The 4903-nt window shown below is 40.9% G+C and overlaps 1 long non-coding RNA gene across 1 annotated transcript; it reads right to left on the reverse strand.

The window, feature by feature from the left end:
* Window positions 1-372: 372 nt before the first annotated feature.
* On the reverse strand, window positions 373-1797 carry LOC138481753 (uncharacterized). Its single transcript, XR_011274382.1, has 3 exons — window positions 1674-1797; window positions 1383-1536; window positions 373-924 (listed from the first exon to the last, which is right to left on the reverse strand). It is a non-coding gene; the product is annotated as an uncharacterized lncRNA (long non-coding RNA).
* Between the last annotated feature and the right edge of the window lie 3106 nt (window positions 1798-4903).

Raw genomic sequence — 4903 nt, forward strand, 5'->3', positions numbered from 1 at the left:
ATCGCTATCTGGTCACAGAGCTCTTTAGACACATGAACTCTCAAGAGCAGGGGAGGTTGTAAATTGATTAGTAATTATGAAGTTCTCCTATTGTATATATTGGGTATTAGTTAGGCATTTGGAGTGATAGAATTTCTCACATAATACCTCAGCATATTGAATAATTCATATTCCCAGGTATGATAATTATCTTCACAAGTGCAATTGTCAGTCGACAAGTGCAAACCCTCTATGCATTTATAATTATTTAATCACAAAACAAGGAACAATACCTTCGGCTAAGAAAGAACTGCTTAGAGAATTAACATGTAGTCAAAGACATATTTATTATTTTATTACTTTTCTTACTTTTTATAATATGACCATCATCATCATAAAATGTGTACAAAAAGAGACAATCGTGAATCAACAATCGTTAAAATCTAATTATAAAAGAAAAACACCACATCGACCAGTGACCTCATATATCAAATGCATTAATCTCAAATGCTTTCGTCCACATTCAAACCAAAAATCATTCATACTTGTGCAAACAAAGCAATGCCTAATTTCGGTTCTGAAATAATTACTACTGGTCTATCCCTTAGACCATAAGATGCTGGACACTATTTGTCATCCAGTAAAGTGCATCAACATATATTCAGAGAATGGCGTATATTGTCACATTTATTCGATTATAATCGATTGCCGCATAATTTGTGTGTGAAACCAAGTACACCCTGACTCCTTTATGGAGATAGGGCTAAACATGTGTCGACTCGAGTTTCGGGAAACTAGTTAGCTGAACAGATTCCAACCAGTGCACCTCATCAGGACATACAGATAAAAAAGAACCAATTACGTGAATAACTTAAAGTGGTGTGTGTTGATTTCATTCATCGAGTATTCAACTGTTTTTGTTCTTGTACATTTTGCATTCCCATCCTTCGGTGAATACCATCAGTTGTAGAGGAGGACAAAGAGAAAGAGAGAGAGAACATATGTTTCAATCAATCTCTAAATTTAACAGTATACACCATTTATTAAAAAACCTAGCATTCTCCTTTGTCAATATGATGCCTCAGCCATCTTGCAGCATCATCAACATTGAGTTAATTTGAATTGGAAAAAAAGAAATGTTCCTATTTATTTCAGAAGGGTTGTGCTGTTACCACTGCCAGAAAGGAGGCGAACACCCACACCCAGCACACCCACATCGGGGACAGAGTCTCTGGGGAAGATGCGATTAGGACTTGAGAATGCTTGCTTGTTAGCAAATGCTCTGTCTAAAGGAATGACATTCAACCCAGGACACTTACAGGGGCAGTTTTTGGGTGTCCACTGTCTTGCATTAATGTACTTGCTACACTCAGTGGTTCAGGCTTCAGATTATTATATCTTACCTGAGTTGTTATTACAGGTGCAAGTTGTCTGGAGTAGGCCTCCGTGTTTGTACAGATACTTGGGCTCCGTCGTAGACCACACATTTATCGTCTTCACTGATGCAACCAGTTTTTTGCACCACTATTCTTCTCGTGAATTCTACTGGCGATGTTCCTACAGCATGTAGAGAATACAATGCAGACGCCAATTAGCTATGCTAAATATAGACTGGTACTATTTCTATCTGTTACTCCGCTGTTGTTGCGCATTGCCAAGAATGAATTGCATCATGGGGTCATTGTTGTAATTACCTCCATTAGCCAACTTGTCAGTATCAGGGAGGACGTCTCCATTGCTGTGAGACCCAATTCTTCCGTTACAATAGGTAGAGATGTAATTGAAGTGGAAGTGCCACTTCTTATGGGTTCTTACTCGCAACATCTGAAGCAATAAAAACAACAATGCAAAAGTGTTAGCTGCATCAATATATCCAACCTGGTTGATTTCAATTGCAATTTCAACCAACAGTATCATTTTCCATCACCGGCTGTTGGATACTACGAGGCGTAACTGCCCAGGAGGCCAGCAAAACCGATTGCTGGCCCTCGTGGAAGCACACACTTGAAGCCGCTGCGGCGCTCAATCGTGGGAAGGTACACACATTCCCTCCTACTGAGTGGACTCAAAACCAACCGATGTGGCGGGAGCTGCACAGGGTCAAGCATGCCCGTGTCCTGCGCATGTCCTTCAGAGGCAGCAAAGCCGGTTGTTACCCCCGAAGTACTTCCGCTCGCGGGGCGGAGCCAGTTCTGCATCCCACTCTGGGGCACTGCGGAGTTCGAAAACTTATGACTCACCGGTCTGTCTCCAGTAGCAGTTTCGGAATCAGGAACACATTTGTGACCGAGACTCCATATCCGCTGTGTTAATAGGGCGGCAATTAACAACAGGACCACTGTCACTACTCGCTTAAATATTCCTGGTCAGAGCCCAGAAGGCAAAGCAATCCCAGTGTTACGTGCGTATATGTATCACGTGATATAAATGAGATAGTCTTCTTAAAGGGCACGCATATATTTTGAACACCGTGTTGGTGAGCGGCCAGAACATTGGGAAAAAGCAAAAAATCAAAACCCGGGTATGTGTGCCAACCTACCAATTGATATGACTGGAATACGTGTATCTAAGGAACAAACAAAATGTAAAAAAAAGCTTCTTTAAAAAAAGCTTCTTATGCTCGTGGTGATTAATTCCTTGTTAAATGCAGCCTGTGGAGAAGGCCAACTAAAACGGAACCATAAGAGCATCAGTTCAACGTTGTAATAGCAAAGGCCATTGAATGTCTTCATTCAGGCCAATTTCGTGTGCTTTTAATCTATAAAATCCAACGTTGCTCCAATTTTGTGAGTCTGTATTGCATGGAGTATTGACTTGAGTCATTTGGTCTACCACCATTCAGTGTAAATCTTATTCAGTATGGTTTTTGGCTATGAAGTGTTGAGCCATCGGTGCAGCAACACACTGTCCATATTCGTGATCTATGCTCGCTAAGATGTGTGCAGATATTCGTCGTCGTCATTCCCACTTCTAGCAAGTGACACGGACACTGAAGGATGTAAATAACATTGCTCCATAGGCAGTTCGTAATTTGCCCGAGTTGCCACTTGAACACCACATGATTAAACATGATAATGATCTTAAGCTGTCATCAGTCCATGGCTGAGTGTGATTGGTATAGATCTTTCAAGAGCCATCGAACACGATTGCACAGTGTAGTGGCACCAGTGAATCAGGCTGGAGACCAGTACATGGTTCGGGCTAAACATGGAGGGCGGTGATAAAATCGACCAGGAAATGACCAGTCCAAGTCAAAAGACGAATGGTAGTAATCGTAATTAGTGTGTGTTGGAAGAACACAAGGTCCAATGTATGGCGTGCCATATGGGTGGAACTCATTCATCTTTTTACTTGTCTGTTTAGCTCGAAAGTAGTCTATTACCTCACACCAAAATATCCCTTCCATCTTTGTTCAATCAGTTGTGGCACTGCAAACCTGTAAACATATGTGGCGAAAGAATTGTTTGCAGTGAGAAACCAACACATTTCCTATTGAGCATAGAGAGGCCTACCCTAGTAGAGTGTGCAGTGATCCGATTTTGCCTTAGCAGGATTTTGAAATATTGCCCACTATAACAGCACACTTTGAGGAAACCAAAATAATGTGTTAATCCTATTTGCAGCCCTCAAAATGCTTGGTGATGAACGATTTAGGCATATTTTGGGCACATTCCCAGAATTCCCCACTCCTCAGCATATTTATGTAAATGCTGCCCGGGCATGGGAGAAAAGGTTTCACCTTTTCCAGGGAGTGTGCAAAGTATAAATCAAATAACAGGTGTGGCACAATCTATATCTTTTTACGTCTCTCATTGTGTATATGATTTGTTTACAAAGACACATGTGTTGTTAGTTTGTATTTCCACCCATGCGCTTGTGTGAAGTTCCACCACCAATTTGAGCAAGCATGTGTGAATGCTTCATTTCAAATTCTCCCACTTCCACTTTTTGTTAACATACTCAAAAGTGAAAATAGGCACTATAATGCCAAATTAGAGCAGAGTTTGCCCTTTTCTTGAAGCCATTCCTACCAACAGTGACAGCATTGACTTTTTACAATTAAAACAGGGATGTACAACAACTACTTTAAGTCAGGTAGTGAATTTGCCTTGATGTTCTTATACATTATTATACAAAACCATGCAAGTGACCAAGCTCACCGTGATATACAGGGATCTTTTGTCATTTTGGAAGGCCTGTGAAAAGGGTTTTATCACAACACAATTTTCTAAATCTAATAGTACTGGCTTTAATAAATACTTCTGCTGCCTCATTTGTCCAGTGACATCAATCTTGTGTTCATGGAGAGTGCATTGCCAGCATGCAGCTGGTGTGGCCTCAAATACCCAGATATTATATAACTGCCCATCTACAGCCAGCAATGTCCCATATAGGACCAATATTATGTTTCATGTCTCATTGCATGCTGATATCCTATAGTGAAGACATGATCAAATGTGTGCAGTGATATGGCTCTACTGGACCTGAAGGCATGTTCAAACAGGGTCCGGCCTAGGTTCACACTCGAGGCTTAGATATTGCCATCATGTTTTAGAATCGGTGACATTCGATTCACATTGATAATTGATTGCACTTTTGTGAAAAGCTTATTCAGAAAAGCATTTCACCTCAAAGAACAAAAAGGCAAGAGGCAGGTTGATTGCTAAGGAGTGAGCGGCGTCGAGGTGAGGTGTGACACTGGCATATTTAAGGGGTTAAAAGAATAGAATCAGGAAGAATGACACTCAGATGGACATTTCTATATCAGAGATGAGGGAAAGAGAGTGTTCTAAAATGTTGTTTCTGAAACCTGGGTATGTCTAGGGGTAAGCATCTGAAGGATTGCAACATTCCTTAAGGTTAGTATCCCTTGATGAAAGCTTGAATGTAACCTGTTGCCAAATGCCACAATGCATGCTCTTTC

This window comes from Ambystoma mexicanum, chromosome 5p (assembly GCF_040938575.1).
Source record: "Ambystoma mexicanum isolate Mex_15411 chromosome 5p, UKY_AmexF1_1, whole genome shotgun sequence".
In the NCBI taxonomy this organism is placed as follows: domain Eukaryota; kingdom Metazoa; phylum Chordata; class Amphibia; order Caudata; family Ambystomatidae; genus Ambystoma; species Ambystoma mexicanum.